The sequence below is a fragment of the Capsicum annuum genome, chromosome 11, assembly GCF_002878395.1.
Source record: "Capsicum annuum cultivar UCD-10X-F1 chromosome 11, UCD10Xv1.1, whole genome shotgun sequence".
Lineage (NCBI taxonomy): Eukaryota > Viridiplantae > Streptophyta > Magnoliopsida > Solanales > Solanaceae > Capsicum > Capsicum annuum.
In genome coordinates, this window is record NC_061121.1 from 34,925,451 (window position 1) to 34,948,498 (window position 23,048).

General features: G+C 33.0%; 2 long non-coding RNA genes across 3 annotated transcripts in view; both read right to left on the minus strand.

Moving 5' to 3' along the window:
• Positions 1–1,888: 1,888 nt before the first annotated feature.
• Positions 1,889–23,048, minus strand: part of LOC107847607 — a 41,043-nt gene continuing 19,883 nt past the window's right edge. The window contains exons 3-5 of one of the 2 annotated variants that reach the window (XR_007046586.1): positions 12,411–12,470; positions 3,034–3,177; positions 1,889–2,382 (exon numbers count right to left, since the gene is read on the minus strand). This is a non-coding gene — a long non-coding RNA (uncharacterized LOC107847607). The remainder of the gene's footprint in view (positions 2,383–3,033; positions 3,178–12,410; positions 12,471–23,048) is intronic. The other variant, XR_001667594.2, reaches the window with a different exon arrangement.
• On the minus strand, positions 6,467–10,772 carry LOC124888451. Its single transcript, XR_007046587.1, has 2 exons — positions 7,378–10,772; positions 6,467–6,745 (listed from the first exon to the last, which is right to left on the minus strand). It is a non-coding gene; the product is annotated as an uncharacterized LOC124888451 (long non-coding RNA).

The following is a 23,048-nucleotide window of genomic DNA, read 5'->3' on the forward strand; positions in this document are numbered from 1 at the left end:
TGGCGGGTTACCATATTATGCCTTGATGGTGTTTGCAATCATATCTTGCAGTTGTTAAACTATTAGAGTAGCCACTGAAGCGGATCGGTTATCGTAGTAATTGTCACTTGACTTGATGAGAGATTCACCATCAACTTTTTCTTGCGGTGTTAGATTATAATTTGACACTCCAGGATTGTACAGATCTAACTTGCTTATAAGTCGAGTGATTTGATGATCTTTCTCATCAACAGACTTCTTTAAGGCTTCAATGGTTTGCTCCACCATTCCAAGCTTCTCATCCATGTCAACTGCATCAACCATGAAGGTTTTGACTTTTATTGAAGTTGGAGAGTTTATTAAGTCTTCAGATTCTCCAAAGTTGCAGACAATTTCAGATGGTTCATCTGATAACATAGATGCAAATTTACCCCAAAGGTTGTAGTTGTAGTTGAAATTTGAGATTTTTTCCTTTTCATCATCTCTAAAAAGGTGAAGTATTGGGATCCATCTAAAGCACAAACGTTGAGATTGAGTCGATTGATGGAGCCAAAAAGTATGATCTAAGTAGACATGGCAGTAGTAGACTTCTTGCACGAAACTTTATTGATTTTTCTAAAGTCCATTTTAGTAGTTGAATTTATGATTTTTCAATTTTTAAAAGGAAGAGATGAAAAGCAGAACTGGTCCCACTGGGCGTGCCAAAATTTGTTCGCAATAAATTTTTGTAGTGCTAAAAATTAACTGCAAATAAAAATAAAATAAATAAAAATAATAATTTTATTTAAATGAATCTTGTGAGTATAATTCTGTCGTTCTCTTGATTCCTCTCTCCTAAACTTAGAAATAGTCCGAAGGCCTTTAGTAGCGTGTTTCTCGAATCATTGGATGATTTGGACTCCTAGAGACATATTTCAATCATTGAAAATATCGAAAAGTGTTTGGTCACTTTGGAATAATCTCCGGGAAGAACTCTGTTGATTGCTCCTTGCAAGTACTTGATAGTCTTTAGAATAATCTCCGGGAAGAGCTCCGTTGATTGCTCCTTGCAAGAACTTGATAGTCAATGCTGACGTTGTCAATGCTTGTCAAAGTCCTCTTTTCTGAGTCCCTCTTTTTTTATCCTCTTAAAATGTTATGTTACCCCCTATTTATAGTTTTAAGGGGTAGACCTAGTTGCTTGTGATTGACCGAAAATATGTCATTTGGGACCCTTGGCGCCTTTTGACTAGTTGTTGAATTTGAATGAGATTTCCACATCATTTGTACATGTGATGGTGTCTCATTGGTCTTGGATTTGAATGGAATGACACGTCACTTGATGAGTTTGGGCTTCAGGGTGTGATGGACCTTGATGAGGAATAAAATGGGCTTATTATTTTTTAAGCCCAAAATAATTTTAGACCCAATAAAATATGAATCAAATTCAAAGTTTATATAAATTTGATCCAATAAATTTTACCTGTCTACACAAGTAAATTCCTTAATCAAGCTTCCTTGTTCCCTACTCCCCTAGCTCTAATGATGATGGTACAGAGGATGAGGAGGATGGAGAGGATGAAATGGATTCTGTTAGTTTAGAGCGCTTGAAAGAACTTATTTTGGTACTTTTTTGCATACTTTTTTGATACTTGTTTGCGCATTGTTTAAATTGGATGAATACATATAAAGTTTAGTTGCTTAATTATAACATTTTCGAAAGTATTTTCTCATTGTTTTATTGATTTTGATTGGTTGTACATCGATTTTCTATTGAAATATTTCATTTTGGTGTAGTAAAAAGCTAAAAAGAATAACAGATTAGCAAGGGAGAGGGATATCCTGCAAAATATCCAAATATCAAATTATTTTTTATTCAACTTAGTGAGGGATATCCCTTAATATATTTAAACTTATAATTTTATTAATTTTCACTTATTAAGGATCATCCCTCACTAAATAATAAATTACTATTGTATATATTTTTAATATAGCAAGGGGTATTCCCCACTAAATAATAAATTAATATGATATATATTTGTAATATAACAAGGGAAGTCCTTTGCTACATTATATTTTTCTGGAAATTACAATACCAAAATAGTGATGACTGAGTGTCGGGGTCCTTCACTACTTTATGAATTCTCCCTCACTAATTATTAGCATGACTCAAATTAGCAAGACACCAGGTAATGACGGTTGTCCTCACTAAATCTTGATTAGTGAGGGAACGTCCCTCACTAAATCACATGGCTAAAACAAGACTTTTTAGTAGTACCGGAGGGTGAACCTTCAAAGTGAGGACTCTAGCAGGTGAGTATCATTCATCGTTTCCAATTTCAAGTTAAGGGTATGTTGTTGTACGATCACGAAAGTTCACAATATTTGCGAAGGACTAAAGTTATACTCTCTGTGCTTGAAGACCTGCCAAAGGAAATAAATCAAAAGATAAATTTGATAAAGAAAAAAGGAGTATTACAAGATTTAGGCAGTAACTTTAGAAAATTATCAAAGAAAATACAAAAATATAATTGATAGTGGTTTTTGTATATAACGTAGATGCTAGTCTTCTTTTCAATACAAAAATCCATTCCTGATTTTGATACTCGTACGTCGAGATACAAAATTTATCGAGACACTGCACAATGCTGATAAAACTAGTGAACCAAGAATGGAAGATCGGTTTTGTAGCAATAACTAGGATGATTTAGGTGCAATATGATTTTGATTCTCACATGAGACGTAACTATGAGAGTCTACTTTTCAATACAATAAAATGCTCCTAATTTTGATACTCGTACATTGAGATATGAAATTTGTCAAGACACTGTACAATACTGATAAAACTAGCAAATCAACATTGGAAGACCAATTTCGGAGAAATAACTGGGACTATTTGGGATCAATCTGATTGTAATTTTCATGTGAAATGTATCTTTGTGATTCTATTTTCCAACGAAGAAAATCACTCTTGATTTCGATGTTCCTAAGTCAACATATGAGAATTTTCGTGAGTCTACACAAAACATAAAAAAGTGACGAACCAAAATAGAAAGTTTAAGTTTAGAAGGATACCTGGGCAGATCCAGACAAAATATGAGTGTGATTTTCTCATATAACATAGCTTTGCGAGTCTACTTTCCAGCACCACAAGTTGTTCGTAATTTAGACCCTCCCATGATGCGTTATGAATATTTTTCCACAGACACTTCAAGCTGCCTGAAAATTCAGTTGTGAAAAAGTATTGCCTAAAAATTCAGTTGAAAAGGATCAAAAAAGAGGAGAATACCATGAGTTGTATTGCGGCTCAAGCTGAATTAAAATGAATTAATAAGGCGATCATGTCCTTTTATAGACTCTGAAGGGCTCTAGTTTGATTTCAAAAAGGAATTTGCTGAACAAGTTATTTTCAAAAAGGATTGGAACGTTCAAGTGTCAAAAATAAGTCAAATTTTTAATCCTTTTTGAAGTAGGATAATGTCGTTATTCAATGTTATTGAAATTCGATATGAGACTAATGCTCAGATCCTAAGTGATTTTAAAATATTTAGTTTTAAATAGAATTTACCCTCATAATCAAGGAAGTCACGTTATTCTACTCGAATAATCATGATTTAAAGGAGTCGAGTTTAGAAAAAATGCTCAAGTATTGCAAAAAAAAAAAGGAGCATTCGATGTGTATTAATTAATTGGCTTTAGCACATCATTGAGGAAATTGAGATACAATTGAAGAGTTCAACTATTTTTTTCTTCTCGTCAAATTTGAATATTTTGCAAGGATTAAATTATGCACACATACAAAAAAAGTTTCACAAAGACTTCAAATCTCGTCTCTAAAAGTTCAGACAAACCAAACACCTCGACAAGCCTTGAAGTAGGGGGTATTTGTAGACGCGTAAAAATTTATTGGCTCAAAATCGTACAAAATTTGAATTTGATCCATATTTTCTTGGGTATAGAATTATTTTGGGATTTAGAAATTAATAAGCCCATTTTATTAAAGTCTTCATCGAGATTCATCTCACATTATGTCACGTGTCAAGTGACGTGGCACCCCAGTCAAATTAAAGACCAACAAGATGGGCCACATGTTTGAATAAGGTGGCAAGCCAAGTCAAGTTCAACAACCAATGAAACATCACCAAGTGTCTCAAATGACATATTTTTTATCAATCACAAGCAACTTATAACACAACATTTGTGATAAGCTTGATGATTTGATGGACCAATCAGAATAATGTAGAAGAGATCATTTACACTTGTACTGCGTACCCCTTACGACTATAAATAAGAGGTTGCATAATTTTTTGAGGTCATTCCGCAAGCATTGGAGAAAGAATCTTCATTAACTACACAATTCTTCAAAGAATTGACTAATGAAATTCTGTCCAGAGATCAACTCGATAAGACAAAGTGGTGTCCAACAATTCCTAGAGATCCAAACGCATTTCTAGGAGGTTCAAATCATCTGAGAGTTATGCTACAAAAGACCCTCAAATCACGGAAAAGCTTCGGAGAGAAGAATCAAGAGAATAATTGAATTGTTTCCGCAAAATTCATTTAAATAAATTTATTTTTGCTTGTAGTTAATTTTCAGCACTACAAAAATTTATTGCGAACACCCGGCTAGCGCCATAAATTTAGAAGTAGATTTCAAAATTTTACCTTCAAATATTTGTTTGGTCATGAAATTCAATTAGATTTTTAAAATATGTTCTTCAAATATTTTCAAGTTCCCAAAACTTGGCTTAGACCAATTTTTGTGAGTTTGACTTACAAAACTTCGAATTAATTTTCAAGTAAAATGTATGTCCAAACACATGTTGAAATTCAAAAAAATCGTAAGTTCAAACTCAAATTTTCAAATTTTAAATTTTAGCTTCAAAATCTACGACCAAACGGAACTTAGATTTGAAAACATAAGTAAATTTTGCCATTATTAATAAGAGAAAGATCAACCGAGAATAAAAATCAAATAATTTATAACTAGCATTAGACGTTGTAGTCTATATTAATTGGTGAAGGAATAAATCATGAAATTGATGTTTGAGAATTGAGAAATAATTTATATTCAGAAAGTAGTAAATTAATTTAGGTGAATTGTTAATTTAGCTCAACAAATTAAAGAACTTTAATGTAAAGATTACGGATCAATATTACTAAATAAAGTATAAAGTGAAAATTATTCTAAATAGCTTTATTAGATTATTTATTGCAAGTTATAGCAACATTTTTCAACAATTACTAGACAAAAGAAATAATTGCAAGTTATAACAATTTTTAAGAAAAATATTTTTTAAAAAAATATTAGAAAATCATTTTTTGTCATATTTAATATTCATATTATATTCTTATTTATAGCCTTTACCATTTATCACTCTTCATTAAATCTTTTGATAATTATGGCAAGTACTGTTGTTGGTATCAATAATTATCTCTTTTTTTATTTTATTTTATTAAATAAGTTTAAAATTTATTCACAATTTAAGGAGTCAAATATGGTAAACATATTTTTTTTACATTGACACATTATTTTTGACTTTTTATTAGTTTTGTTAATTAAGTTAGTAGTTCTATACTTATACGATTTCTAGTGTTACTTTACCGATAAAAGGTTTTCTTCTTTACCATAAATTATATTTTTTATCTTATTTTCTTTTCTTTTTTTATATTCATACGTATAAAGTTGGGTTTTTCATCATTCATTCCTTAGGTCAGATTAAAAATTTCTTCACTTTCAAGGATGAATAACTTTAATTTTAAGTCAGCAAACTTGTTATTTATCAAGTTATAAATCATATGTTGTTTATATTAAGTTGATACATAGGTGGTTAAGAACAAAAGTACATGTAGTCAAACAATAATGATGACAAAAGACCATTCTTATTATGATTAGCAAGATAATTTTCCTAACTTATTAAAATAATCCCAGTTTGCCTTTCTCCTCTGTTAGTATCTTGTATTTAATTGATTCGTTCTTTTAGCTTTTACTTTATTTATTTTAGTTTACACTGATGTGGTGTGTCTGATACCATTTTTTCTAGATAAAATTTAGATCTTCAAGTTCTTAGGGTTAATTAACCGGAGCCTGCTAGCTAGTCAAATATTATGGGATAACACAAATAAGATGTTAAATAATCAAACTAATGTATAAATATTGATAGCTAGTGACATATATGAGATATTATAAATGAGGTACATTAATATCAGTTCAATTAAATATGGTAAACAATATCTAATGTATTCAAAATGCATATATATAAAGAAATTAAAGAGCACTACAATATCTTATTAATGAAAAATGCATGATAAAATACACATACACACATATGTGTGTGTGTGTATATTAATTGAGCATTACAAACGTGAAAACATACACAGTAATGGACATCAACTTAATAAGATGTTTCAATATAACATAACAATTGATATAAACATCAATGATAGTGACCATGATATAAACCAAAAAAACATTCACAAAACATCCAAATCATGATACGAACTTTAACGAAAAAAACATATTTTATAAAGTTTAACAAAATCTTTCATGAATAAAAATAGTTTGAACCTATTACATTTAAAAATTAGATAAAAAATTCATGGGTGGACATAAACATTTACTGCATCCTGATTTGTGACTTGTAGGGTTATGAATTTGAAATTTCAGAATAGCTCTACTGGATCTTTTGAGATCACCATATTTGCTTGTAACATTCTAAAGTATTTGTTGTATCACCAATTATTTCAACACGTTCTTCTTCAACTTCTTCAAAAGCTGGACTTAAGCCTATCAAACGAACGCAATCATTTGAAAACATATTTTCCCGTTTCAAAATTATTTCGTTAAAACTTTGTTTTCCAACATAAACAATTGTTCCTTCATTTGGTTGTATTGGCTCAACCGATATATCCTTAGTTGTAACATACAATGAATATTTTATGAAAAATCAGTAATTGTCTTCTTTTATTCCAAATAGACCTTCACACTTTTGTCATTGTGTATGATCATTAGCGGGAATCTATCACTTATTATGTACTTTATTTCAAATTGATTTGAAGTTGTGTCTATCCTCAGTTGTATTGCAATTGCTTCTACTAATCCTTTGTAATTTGTAGTTGCATCATACATAATCTTGTCTACACCAAAGTCTCTTGGTATACCGTTGCAACAACAAATATGATATAAGTTTGATTAGATCATGCATCTCATAAAGATACACAATAACAATTACAGTTAATCTTTCAAGAGTATTTCATTGTCATATTATACAAATTTCAACATTTTAACAACAAAGAATTGAAGGAAAACATAAAAAAATATTTTAATTATTTTATTCCTAAATTATTTAAAATAAAAATATTTAATTCTTTAAATACATTTGAATGCAAAATATCAATTTGCTAAATAATTTAACATACCTGACGAATCTCATCTCCCTCCATGATGTATCATGCTTGAATGCAAATTATCACAATTAATATTTGTATAAAACAACAATAACGTATGAAAACTTTTCTTTCAATAAAAATTTTCAGAAGTTGCATAATACAACAATAACTTATGAAAGTTGTTTACTGAAACAATATAATCTTTTAGAAAAAGAAAAGAATGTGTATGAAGATGCATGGAAACAGAAACGGACTCTTTAACAAAAAGAGAAATAAAAATGATTAGAGAGAAATTGATGGGTGTGATTGATATCAATTATAAGTTTTAACTATATTTAAGGAAGGAATATGTAGTTTAGTTATATTAAATCTATATTTTCCTTTTCTGTAATGATTTTGATATGCTTATTTTAAAAAACGAAAAACATATTTTTTTTAATGAAAGTTTCTATAACTTGAAAACTAAAAAGAGTTGTTATAACTCGCAATGAACAATCTAATAAGTTTATTTAGTTAATTTTTCCTAAAAGCAATCTGCAATTATTTTTTAAGTAGTTCGATTGCACAAATATTATCTACACAATTCATACACATAACTTAAATCAATATATAATCTTACAGGATTCAAGTTTTATATATTGATAGTATAGTAGAAACTCACTACCCGTAAATTATCTTATAAGTAAGTTGATTGGTAAATATTTTTGCACTGCTAGATTACAGAACTTATCATGGTCCAAAGAAGTAAATAAAGATTTCTTATCCTATTGTGTATAGCAAACTTTTTGATACTTACATAAAATTGTTGTTTGACATTAAGAAATATTTTAGTGTAGTGATTGTTTAGGATATACTATGAACCATGTGGCTTATGTTATGCTATTATATTCTCATCCCATATAAAGATAATTTATTTTATTTACTTAAATTACTAAAAATTTTATTTAGGTGGATTATTGTGTTAACATGTGTGTCCTTTACTTATATAGTAGACAATTTTATGTATGGAGTGTTTTAACTCATGCGTGAGAGATTAAAATTGTTGGTTCTTGTAAGTTATACATTAATGTTCACAATCAAAGATGAGGTAGGACAAATATTTCGATGATTGTAGTACAAGATTAAATATAATTTGATCTTAAATATGGGAGTGGTAATACTCCAACTTCTTATGTTAGTACGTTTCGTATGTACTGAACGAGCCAACTAGAGATATTTGTTTATGTTCTGAATATTAATAAACAATTTCTCTAGTCCATTACATGTACTTAAACTCTTAATCTTGATCTAGTTATTATAATCTATATGATTTGATTTATTTTTTTAATATATTAAAGGTAAGACTCTTTTATGGGTCAATATATTCCTAATAGATTGAATGATGACAAATCACTTAGTGAAATAATATTTAGTTAAGAGAACCATGTCTCGGTCTTGAGATAGAAGATACCCCTTTATAGTTGGTTATAAGTTTCCACGTGAAATCCTGTAGGTGGATTTTATATCCGTCATGTGAAATAAGTTGTGCATATTAATAAAAAGATTAAATTAATCAATGAATTAAATTTTTAGAAAATTTGATTTAATTGATTTGTGTCGGTAACTCTAACATGGGGAGTTAAATAAGATGTAATGATAGATTTCAAAATTAAATCTAGGAGTGCAATTACATATTTTTAGTGGAATAATTTATAATTTATTATGATATGATAATTCATTCATTACCGAATTAATATCATGATTGAAAGTCTCACTTAATAAATCTGCGTCCTTACTATACCTGATTAACTAATCAGTTTTAAACAAGAAAAAGAGCCTACTGGAAGAAGTAATATTATTTATTAGTCTTTTATAAAAAAAAATAAGACTTCTGATTGTAAATAATGAAAAACGTTTGGTACCATTAAGTCATCTTAATGGTCAATAAACATGGTCTTAAAAGGTCGAAAATGTTTTTGCTCTTAACAGGGTTGTTAAGGCTAAAAAATGTTTTGTTCATTGTGGTGCAATTAAGTCATCTTAAAGGCTGAAACGTTTGCCTCTTCCCTTCCCTTCTTCAATGAAAGATTGGGATAAATAGCGGATGATTTTCAGAAAGAAACTTATCTTTTTTCAGAAAATAAAAGTTACTTGCCCATACAAGTGTTGATTATAAGGTTAATTAGGAAGTAGTAGAAGGCTACTGACCTGAATTCTATTGCAGAAAATGAATTTTGTGAAAACTTCAAGAGGTAAGCATTTTTTGAATTCGTTTTAGTTTATGTTATCTAGATTCTAAGTAAGTTATTGATCCTTATTGATTGCTTTCATTGTGCATGTTCTAACAGTGACAAATTTCTTTAGGTTGTATAGGTCCAATCAAGTTGTTGGAATTTCTTAACTCTGTCACTGGTCATGATGGACATGGTATCACTTTAGCATACGAGTCATGGGTCATCCGAACCTCAAGTTCTGTATATGCATCAAAACATTCACAAAATTAGTGCAAAAATAGATTTCTAACCATGGAAATTAAATGGATTGTAGAATTTCAAACTTCAACTCATCAAGTTCAAATGTTGAATCTGCCTCTGCATTTGTTGCTAATTACAAGACTCAGATACCAAAAACATTGGGCATGTAAGTTAGTGCACAATGCTGCTTGTCAAAAGGATGAAAGTATTTTGGATAAGTCTATTTTTGTTGTTCTAGTAATCACCAATTTCACATCAATGAGTCCAAACTTAAAGTGCCTCTTATTGGGATGGTTTTGTTTTCTAAGTTGTAAAAAAGGATAGTTTAGTGCAATAAAGCTCCCTCTATGTGTGTAGTTCAGAGATGAGATGAATCACAAAGATTATTGTATGCAATCTTACTCTATATTTCTACAAAAGGCTATTTTTACAGCTTGAATCCGTGACTTACCCAGTCACACGATCAAGAATTCTCAATGAGAGATTTCATCTACTTTTTGTTCTTGCCCTTAAACTCATGTTACTTTATGCTTGTTACTTTTTTTCTTCACAATCATGATGTTCGAACCAACTTATATGAAGCTCGATTAATTCTAATGATACATATCACCCCTAATCAACAATAAATATCAGGTAAATTCTGTCCACCAAGACTATAAGAAAGATGGGAACAAACCACTTGCTTTTTACTTTATGGTTTTGATGGTTCTCTCACTTGACATTTTTCAGACATTCTGCCACACACCAATTAAAAGTTACCCAAAAATATAGGGTAGGAAAATACAAGGTTCAACGCTTAGAATAATGATAAAAGAAGTGACTGAATAGATCTCATTTAATGAAAATATCATGTTACACCGTAGACATATTACGAATATATTCAAAAAAAAAAGAGGAAAATGTTTTATCCCTTTTCGTATTTATCAAAGAGAAGATAAATTATTTATAAGAAAATGGTTTTTGACTTTTTAAATTATTTCAAGAACTTAGAAAAATGTCAAAATAATTTAAGAAAAAGTATAGAGTCGCCACTTAATTTTTATAGAAAAATCAAGAAAACTTAAGTGAATTCTAAAGGTTCAAAAACAGAAATAAACCTTTAAAATTAAAGAAAATGGGTAAGGGTTCAATTAACGTCTTAAGAAGGGTTTCAAGGCACTTACGAACATCCGTTTTAAAATGGTGGACTAAATTATTTAGACTAATTTAAAAGGCTAACTTTGTGAAAATGTCAATTTTTATATAAAATATCAAACTTGAATTGAGCGATTTTGAAAATCATTTTGTTTCGTCAAGTTTTTAGGCTAAAGAAAATTTCAAACAAAAGTCTATTTTTTAACAATATAACTTTAATGAAAATAATAATTTATTTCATCTTAAGGGAGATTATCATTTTTTTTGAGAAAAGTCTATTTTTATGGTTAATGCTAATTTAAAATCTTACCAATAATAGAATTTAAGAGGAACTATTAAGTAAGAAATATTTACTCGATGGAAGAGTTTAAACTTTTTAATTTAAGAAAATCCATTTCTTTTATTGCTTGAGAAAGCTCACTTCAACCTAAATGAGGTCGATTATTATTTAGAACATACAAAAAGTCCTTGTTATTCCATTTATCTGCTACTACTACTGCTACTACTGCTGCTATTGCTACCATGCTACCACTGCTCTACCACTGCTACCACCACTGCTACGTCCACTGCTACCACCACTACTACCACTGCTACGACCACTGCTACCACTGCTACCGCCACTACTACGACCACTGCTACCGCCACTGCTACTACTACTACTAATAATAATAATAATAATAAAAAGAAAATTCAAGTGTCACACCCCTTTTCTAACCAAAAAGATTCATTTTAAAGTTCGAAAGGATTTTGATTATTAAAGTGACAAAAATGAGATTTTGTTTCGAAAAAGAATTATTTATATTTTTTATTCAGAGTTGCCACTTACATAAATTGGTGTGCCAAGTCACCTTTGGGAAAATCCTTTTCAAAATGATTCGACTCTAAAAAACTAATCTGCGAATAGAGATTCCGGCTAAGGAATTTTGTTGACCGAGGGAAAGGTGTTAGGCACCCCTTGATCCCATGGTTCGACCACGGTCGCTTGGTGGAGCGTGTCGACTAATTTGACACTACGCATATATAAACCACACAAAACCACATAAAACAATCAATCAAGCAAACAAAACAAAACAAATCCAAAGTATAGTGTTCAGATCCAAACAAATTTAGGGTTCCATTACCACTTTATACCATACAAAGTTTTCAATAAAAGTTCAGCAATTTAATAAAAGCATTCTCATACACATTTTATCAAACACATTGAGGGAATATAGTATTCAAAACCAAAATAAAGTACCAATTAACCATTCTATACAACCACATGTTGAAACCACCATTAAATCATGAAAAATCATAATTAAGACACGGAAAACCATAACCTGCCATTTATAACCAAAACCCCCAACATATAATTCAAACCCAAACAATACCACAATTATGACATGAAAACAATACATTAAATCTTGCCTTTATTTGAACTAACAATGAGGGAAGAGTAACATGCCTTAGATTACGAAGAAGACAGAGAGAAATCACCTTTGTAATACCCAAATTGACCTTATTGAAGAAACCCTAGCCTTCCTTGACCCAAGATTCCTGAGAGAATTTGAGAGTGTTTAAGAGAGTTTGATTGACTGTAAATAGGTTAATGAAGCTCCAAAAAGGTGTTTTATGTTGTGGGGTCTTATGAATTTAAGAGGGGAAATGTCCAGAATACCCCTAACTTAAATTATATAAAATTTCTGCAGAAGGGTACGACCACCCCCCAAACCGTACCATACCAAACGAGTGGTACCCGCCACCCGTACCCTAGGCCTCACCTTGGACCCCAACACAATCCAACATCTGACCATCAAGGACAACTCGTATCCAACCATACGACAAGTACCCTAGAACCGTACCTTAGGGAGAATAGACTCCTCTATATTTTACTTAGGACACCATATAGTTTGGCATCATACCACTAGTACCCTAACATACGACTAGTATAATCCATTTGTACCTTTGACAGAAACCAACCAAACCACACTGATTAACATACTACCAAGACCCACTAAATAGTACTTTCTCATATGATAAGTACCCCTAGTCTTATGATTTCCAGAGAGTACAAAACTCAGGAAATTTCTAAGGACCAGAACCTAAGGAGTTTCAATTCTCCCCCACTTAGATCATTGATCATCGAATGATAGAAAAGGCCGTATAAGCATGATTTGCATCCTAACACCCTTATTCCAACCTTAACAAAGTAAGAAAACAAAATGCAAAGAAATCAACCTTACTTTCAATGAAAAACCAAACAACAAGGATGTTATGAAGAACACATACCTTAAGCAAGAATATCCAGATTGGAAAACAAATGCAGATACTTGAACTTCATATCCTTTTCCACCTCCCGAGTACCCTCTTCCACATTAAGGTTCCTCTATAGAACATTTACTGAGGCCACATCCATGGTCTTCCACCGACAAATCTGTCGATCTAAGATCTCAACTAGGATTTCCTCATAGGACAGAGAATCTGAAATACCAATATACTCGATAGGAACCACTTGAGATGGATCACCAACACACTTCCTCAACATAGAAACATGGAACACCAAATAAATAGAGCTCAAACTAGAAGGCAACTCCAATTCATATGCAACATTACGAACCCTTCTCAGAATCATATAAGGACTAAGATACTTGGGACTGAGCTTCCCTTACTTCCCAAACCGCATTACTTCCTTCATGGAAGACACCATTAGGAACACCCTATCCCCAATCTCAAACTTTAAGTCCCTATGTATTATATTTTCATAGGAGTTTTAGCGACTTTCGGCAGCCTTAAGCGTATCCCAAATCACTTTCACCTTCTCCATAGCCTAATAAACCAAGTTCAAACCAAATATATCTGCCTCACCAAGATTGAACCACCCAATAGGAGATCTACACCTCTTCCCATAAAATGCCTTAAAAGGAGCTATTCCAATGCTAGAGTGGTAACTATTGTTATAAGCAAACTCTACAATAGGTAAATGCTCAACCCATCTAGCACCATAATCAATCACACATGCACGAAGCATATCCACTAACATCCGAATAGTCCTATCTTTTTGCCCATCCATCTGCAGGTGAAAAGAATTACTCAAACTAACCTTAGTCCCCAACCCTTTTTAGAACGACCGTCAAAAGTGAGATGAAAACTGTGTACCACGATCAGAGATGATAGAAAGAGGTACCCCGTGAAGCTTCATAGTCTATTAGTGTACAACCTCACATAATCCGCAGCCAAAACATTAGTCCTCACAGGTGGGAAGTGAACCAACTTTCTCATTCCATCAATAATGACCCAAACCAAATAAAATTAATTTTGAGACGGGAAGACCGATAATGAAATCCATGTTGATTACTTCCCATCCATATCGGGCCTCATGTGCTCAACTATCACTTGTTGATATACTGTATGCTTCCCTTTTCATAACATTCCACCAACATATCTCCTTAAGGTCAGGATACATTTTTGTCAAACTATGATGAATAATATAGCATAATTTATACGCCCCAGCTAAGATCATTTCACGCAACCCATCGACATCAGGAACACATAACCTCCTTTGGTACCGCAAGGTACCGTCATCACTAATCTCAAATACCATCACCTTTAGCCCGCCTACATCACCCTTAATTTTTGTAAAGACAGAATCTAACATTTGTTTCTTCTTGATCTCTGGACAAAGAGACGACCACACCACTTCCTACACCAACACACCACCATTATTAGAGTCTAAGAGACAAACTCAAAAGCTAGCCAAGCGGTGAATATCCTTCATGAACTCTCGCTTCTATTTTTCTGGATAAGCTAGACTCCCCATGCAAAATTTGCTAAGAGAATTAGCAACCACATTAACTTTACCTGGGTGGTAGAGAAGACTCATATCATAATCCTTGAGAAGCTCAAGCCATCTTCTTTTCCTTAGGTTAAGATCTTTCTAAGTAAACACATATTATAGACTCTTATCATCTGGGAAGATGTCCACGTGCACTCCAAAAAAATAGTGCCGCTAGATTTTTAATACAAACACCATAAGTAACTGTTCTAAATCATGAGTAGGATAATTTCTCTCATGCACCTTTAACTATCTAGATGCATAAGCGGTACCTTCCCATGTTAAACCAAAACACAACCAAGTCCCACTTGGGACGCATCACAGTAAACCATAAACCCCTCACTGCCTTTTGATAAAGTCAAAATTAGAGCTAAAGTGAGCTTATCCTTCATCTTCTCAAAACTACTCTCAGAAGCATCTAACCACAAGAACTTTACTTTCTTATGAGTCAACTTAGTCAACGGGACAACTATAGGCGAGAAACTCTCCACAAACCTTCTACAGTAGCTAGCTAAACCCCTGAAGCTCTGAATGTCAATTCGGGTCATGGATCTAGGACACTTCTTAATCACTACAACATTTTATAGATCCACCCTGATCCCCTCACTAGAAATAATGACCCAAAAAGTGAAAACACTCAACCAAAATCCAAATTTCGAGAATTTGGCATATAATTGTTGCTCCTTCAAGGTCTGCAATACAATACGAACGTGATTAGCATGATCCACCTCACTCTTAGAATACATTTGTATGTCATCTATGAACACAATGAAAAATAGATCCAAAAACTAATAGAAGACACTATTCATCAAATACATAAATGCAAACAGAGCATTGGTTAACCAAATGGTATCACCAAGAACTCAAAGTACCCATACCAAGTATGAAAGGCATTCTTAGAGATATCGACCTCCATAATATTAAGCAGATGATACTCGAATCAAAGATCAATCTTACAAAAAATTTGGCACCTTGCAACTGATCAAACAAGTCATCTATCCCTTGAAGAGGATATTTGTACTTAACTGTCAACTTATTCAACTATCGATAGTCAGTACAAATCCGAAGGGAACCATCCTTCTTACGCACTAATAACATCGGTTCACCCATGGGTATACACTAGGATGGATGAAACCCTTATCCAGAAGATCCTTAAGTGGCTTTTTAAGCTCCTTCAATTCAGTCGGAGCCATCCTATGAGGGGGAATAGGAATTGGATAATTTTTTGGAACAAGATCAATCCCAAATTTAATCTCCCTATCAGGAGGAACAACATGATGGTCATCAAGGAATGCCTTTGGAAATTCATTCACCACCGTAACTGGATGCAAAGAAGGACCTTTAAAGTTAGAATCTTTAACGCAGATTAAATGATAGAGACACCTTTTGGAGATTAATCTCTAAGCTCTATGATATGATATGAGTTTTCCCTTAGGAGCTAGGGAACCACCCTCCCATTCAATAATCGAATAACTAGGGAATCTAAAGATAACCTTATGGGTCCCATAGTCTAAGGATACATAGAACGAGTGTAACCAATCCATACCAGAATAACATCAAAATCCACCATATATAATTCATACAAATCCACCAAAGTCTTCTTACTACCAAAAGATACCACACACACCCTATAGACTCTTTTAGAAACCACAGTCACTTATCAGGGTAGAAATAAAAAATGGGTCTTAAATAACCTCAAGACCAAAAGCAAAATACCCAGCCACAAATGGGGTCACATAATAGAGAGTGGACCCCAGATCAAGTAAACAATAAACATCCTAAGAAAAGAGTTTCAACATCCCAATCATGATATCATGCGATGCCTCAGACTCCTATCGAGTAGTGAGTGTATATACATGGTTCCAACCAGTGCCATAACTAGATGATACACCCTTTAGTGTCGTAGCTGATGTGAAGTAACTAGAACCTTATTTGTTCCCAAATCAACCTTACCAATCAAATAGTTTCTAAGAATATGGCCTGGCTAACTATATTTGATGCACCTGTCCCTTCCGTCATTACAAATACCCCAATGCAACAAACCACAGAACCTATAAGGACGACATAATGAAGCTGACTGGGGCCCACTAGCTTGATATTGGGCAATCATTACCCTAAATTTATTGCCACCCTGCTGGTGCCAATCTCCCAACTACCTCGGGTAAGAAGCACTACTAGTAGAAAAGAACAAGAACTCCCCCAATTCTTCTTTGGCCACTTGCCACTATCTTTACCCTGTCTTTTCCCATCTTAACTAGCTTTTTCTTCTCTTTCTCTACCTGTTGCATATGAATAACCAACCTAGAGAGGCAGTCTTACTTTCAAGGATCAACTCACAAGACAGTGCCAAGGCAAACTTTATCATCTTAAAGCATACCGATCCAATTGGTGAAACATATAGGCATAATCCTTGACCATCATCTTGCCCTATTTTAGATTAACAAATTTCTTCGATTTTGTTTCCTTCAACTTCTGAAGAAAAAAGCTGTCTAGAAATGTATTGGAGAAGGTCTTCCACAAATTTAACTCCTCAACATCACCCCTTGCCCTATCCTATTGCTCGTACTATTGGTATGCCATATCCTTTAGTTGGTAAATAGCAAACTCCACTTCTTCATGTTTGTTGCATGTATAACCATTCAAATCTTTTCTATCTCATCCAGAAAACCCTGAGAAATCTCCTCCATCTTAACACCAATAAATGTCGGAGGATTCAACCTCAGAAATTGGCCAACCCATATGGCCTCAGAAGATAGAGTAGCAGATACACCAAGCTGAACCTGAAAAGCTACCAACTGAGTAATCATATGAATCGACTAAAAATACTCAGCATTCGTCACATAATCCAGAGAAGGACTAAAGGGAACTAGTGTATCTCCAGAGAAATTAGGGATTGGACCCTTACACCGAGTATGCATCCCATGAGTAGAGTGCGTCCCACCAATATTGTCACCAGTTCGGACAGAGAAGTTTCTAGAACTTCAGATCATCGAGGCATGACTTGAAAAGTGAACAAGCGGAAATTGTAGAAGATTTCGAGACTTAGACTCTAAATCTTAAAAATAGAACACAAGAAAAAGAAATAGTTCCTAAATGCCTTGTAGTCTCTCCCTTATGAGTGTGGCATGCTACACATCTTTAAAAGAGACTTTACTCAACACGATTTTGTGGACTCCCAATTGACCATGAACCCCTGGCTCTGATACCAATATGACGCTACTCAAACTAGGGTCTAGCCGTGTTGGATACCTCAAGCCCAACTAGAATTAGAGACCACCACTAATACCCTACCATAACCATCGTGCATCCCCTATTAGATGAGTTCTAAATATTTATATACATATAAGACAAAACAAAATGGAACAATCATAAATGAAATATAGTCAACCAATGTCAACCCTAATACTAATACCAACACCAAAGCTGACACCAATACAGACACCGCCCATACAAACCCATAGTTGTTCCACAAAGTCTCTATCCAAAAATAAAATAATAACCAGTTGGGATATGCCCCTGACCATAGCCAAAACCAAAGTCTATTAAATGACAAGAGCGTGTAAAGAAATCCATGACATAATATGGAGTCTTTCAGAGTTCGGAAGCTCACCACTTTAATCCAACACAAGCTGATCCTGAATTCGATCGCTGAGCAGGAGGAGTAGAACAAATATTTCCTCCATCGCCAAGAAATATAGTTGCCCAATGACGGGTTAGCTGGTTAACACTAGCCATTACTCAGAATAAGGATAAAATAATGCCAACCTTTGGAACCAAGTAAACAACCATATGCATTCACAACCATACATATATATAGATATATATATAATCCATGCCAGAAAAGGGAATCGGGTTTAGCATTCTTTAAAAACCATTAACCTGGATATGTGTAGCTTAACCATCCTAAAATCACCCATGGGCTATATGGGTCCAGTGTTTCCCCTTGAACGAGCCACGATGGGTGTAGTCGCACTAACCAGAGATAGCATAGGAGTAGGGGATTCCCTTATACCATTCACTCTCTATGATACATATATACATATGTAACTTACGGGATTCTTGTGTACCCTATAAGCATAGCATGTAGTCTCTTTGACCAATCATCATGTCGGCAATCATAAGTTTCCAGTGTCCGGTCATTGGACTCATACCTTCACGATTAGCTATAACACTACGTTATTATAGCCCAATTAAGAACATTAGCACACAGCTAAACCACAAATTCAATTTATTGTTAACCAAGGCTATAAAAGTGGAATCATCATACCGACTATAGCTTGTAAACAATGTCCTTAGACAATATTTTTTAAAAAGGGATTCACATATACCCATAGATTCTATTATTAAATTTACTTGGGGGATTCCCATGCATCCCACAAGTAGTTCATTATTATATTTGCTTAGGAGATTCCTGTGTACCCCCCAAGGTATTAAATTATACCTTAGCCATGACCACCAAGACCTTACCCTTTCACCATTTAGAACCATTTAAAACCATCCAAATAAAATTAGGGTTTGATTACCACTTTATACCATGCAAAGTTTTTAATAGAAGTTCAACAATGTAACATAATCATTCTCATAGGCATTTTTCAAATATGTTGAGGGCATAGAGTTTCCAAATTCAAATCCAAGTACCAATTAACCATTCACATGAAACCACATGTTCAACCCACAATTAAAACATCAAATACCATAATTAAAACATGGTAAAACTATAACCAACCATTTATAACCAAAAACCCCAAGATATGATTCAAACCCAAACCATACCACAATTATGCCATGAAAACCATACATTAAATTATGTCTTTAGTTGAACTAACAATGAGGGATGAGTAACATGTGTTAGATTACAAAGAAGATGGAGAGAAACCACCCTTGTAAGCCCCAAATTAACCTTATTGAAGAAACCCTAGCCTTTGTTGACCCAAGAGACTCGAGAGAATTTGAAAGTGTTTAAGAGAGTGTGATTGATTGCAAATACGTTAATGAAGCCCCAAAAAGTGTTTTATATCGTGGGATCTTAAGAGGTTAAGAGTAGAAATATCTCGAATACCCCCAACTTAAACTGTATATAATTTCTGCAAGAAGGTACGACCTCCTCCCCCTCCCCCCCCAAAGATTAAAAAACTGTATGAGTGGTAGGCCACACCTTTGACCCCAACACTATTAAACATACGACCATCAAGGCTAACTCAAATCCAACCATACGACAAGTAGCCTAGAACAGTACCTTAGGTAAAATATAATTATAGGTTATACTTAGGGAATCATACGATTTGTCATAATACCACTAGTACTCTTACATACAACTATATGATCCATTCGTACCTCGAATAGAAACCAACCAAACCACACTGATTAACATATGACCAAGACCCCTTAAATCGTACCCTATCATACGACAAGTACCCCTAGTCATATGATGTGTAGAGAGTTCAAACCTTAGGAAATTTCTAAGGACCAGAATCTAGGGTGTTACATATAGCCTTGAAACTAACCAACTATGGTACTATCTCAAATTTGATACTTTTGATCTAATAGACCTAACAAAACTTTTAGTGGATGCTAAGATCACAAAATGTTGACAAAAGTCAACTATATAACTTTACAGGCTACTCAAAAAAATTCATATAAAACACTTTCAAATGCTTTAGAGACCATTCCAACCATCCTCGCCACTCATAAATGATATAAAGCAACAATGGCATAGGAAAAATGGTCAAAATACAAAAAAACTAAAAATTAGCACAATGATTTTTAAAAAAATAGGATTTCATTGAACTCAATAATATCACTTAATATGTATCATAGTGCACGAGTAATTCAAGTACACAAGTTAACATCATAAAAGACTTAGTCAATTTCATACCTTTTATCTTATTCATACACCATTATCAATCAAGCTCACGCATCACAATTATGCACAAAATCAAATTGACAAATACTCAACTTATGAATAGGTACGAAGTCTAATTCAACTCTCCAACAACAATAAAATCACAACCTTCCTCAAATATAAGCTTGAATGCAACTAATCCACGAGAGCCTAGACTTTCCCTTGAAATTTTGAATCATTCTCAATCTACCAAATGAAAAATAAAAAATATTCAATAACATTCTCTTTAATTCTAGGCTTTAGGGACAGTAACTGACCAATTTTACTATAGTTCATAGCCTAAATCATCACTTCCAAGTTTTTCAGCCATAAAATTATCAAAAATCACCATATTCCATGTTAAAGACAAGGAATCTATGCTAAGAAGTATAATCTAACAACCTAGAAGCATTATCTAGTGATTTACACATATCCAATTCTTACTAGCTTATCAATTTAGCACTTAAACTCTTTTTTTAAGTCAAATATGAGCATCTAGCCTATTTCTAATAAAAAATAAACCCAAAAAAATTACAAGAAGTATTGACATTGGCCTAGTAAGACCAAGTCCATACCCAAAAAATCTAAAACCAAAAAGGAAATATTTGTACACTAAAAAGAAAAACCTGGCCCTATCATATCCACATGCCCTTAAGCTCCATCTCCATCGAGGTGACTTGATTCGGTGAAATCTCAAAGGTAAAACACAAGTGAGTATAGACATTATCCATGAGCTTAAGTGAATGCAATTTGATGCCCAAAATCTCTCATGGACATCATGAATTTGAGCTTAATAAAGACTTCTTCAGCTCATTGCTAGTATATCATCTATATATGGTTATGTTAGATCAATAGGCATCCTATCAATAATAATATCTGAGAGTTTTCTCACCCTTTTCCACACTTTCTATAGAATTAGCTCAACAAGCTAATACCACTGCTAAAAAGTTAGAAATGAGTCATAAACCTTCTCCAACATACAAACTACCTCTTTTCCTAGAAATTGTTTAATTGATTTGGTATTGTTGTATCAATTGATTTGTTATTTGGGTCTGCCTTTGCATTAGGTTAAAAGTTTTGTTGTGGTACTTCATTATTATAAGATAGGAAGCTTTACTTTTGTCTAACATTATAATATTTCTTGATGCCTCTATAACTTCCTGAATACTATTAAAATGAAGATTATTTGTTCCTACAAAATCAAAAATTAGATTAGTAAATAGGTTGGCCAACTGATTCCCTTCTCTGGAAGTATGCTCCACCTTCACTATCTTGTTATTTATTAATTATTGAATCTTCTTGATCTCTAGATATATTGACCAGGGCACCTCCTAAATACCGTCAAGAATTTTCTTAAGAATTAATGAATTTATTTCCATTGTTAGTGGAAATAAACTATGTTCAACATAATACTGTAACCCTAACCTCATTGCTATTACTTCAGCATAAATACATAGACCTTTCTTTATTTTCCTTGATTCAGCATAAATAAACTCCCCTTTAACATTCCGGATGAAAAAACCACTAGCACAAGGACTTGGATTTCCTTTACTAATCCCATCGGAATTACACTTATATCCCCTCTCTAGATGCTCCTATTTGATCATAGTGCTGCATATGAGTGGATAGTACTCTTAAAAGAATTCCACCATCATTGACCATGTATCTTGAATGTCATAAACCCAAGGATATTTTCTTTTATCCATCATCTAAATATTTCTATTGATCTCAAACACCATAGAATTTCTTGACATCTTTCCCCCATTTTTGATTTTGTTTCTTGTTATCCACAATTGCCAAATTATAAAAGTTAGGATAGCTTTGTAAAATGTCTTTAATTTTTCTCCACAATATACATTCCACCATATCACCATAGTGTCTTTAAATTGAATAAATGGTACAGCTATTCCTGCAACCCCAAAAAATATTCTCCACAAATTACTAACCACTAGACTTGAAATAAATGGATGGTCAAAAGTTTTTGGAACATTATTGTTAAAGAAAAAATAGGTAACCACTTAAACTATTTTCATCTTGACTAGTACCTCTCTAATAGGAATTCTACCCCATTATATCATCCATATCAGAATAAAAATTTTGTAAGGTATTTCTTTTTTCCAAATATGCATAATCATCTCCAGTGGTGTACTAGTATGCCTTAGTAAAACTCAAGAATATTTTACAGAGAACATGAAAGAGTTTGTAAGAATCCACCATGGTTTATCCTATCCCTCACTTTTATGAATCTTCCCAATCACTTTTTTCACTTGGTTGATAATATCTTCATTCAACAATTCTACAATCCGTTCATTATTCAAGTCTCCATGATTTATCAATTGGTTTACCTTATCAAAATTTTCATTGATGTTATGATGAATAGGAAGACAGTACTGTACCACACCCAACTAAGTCCATTTATCCA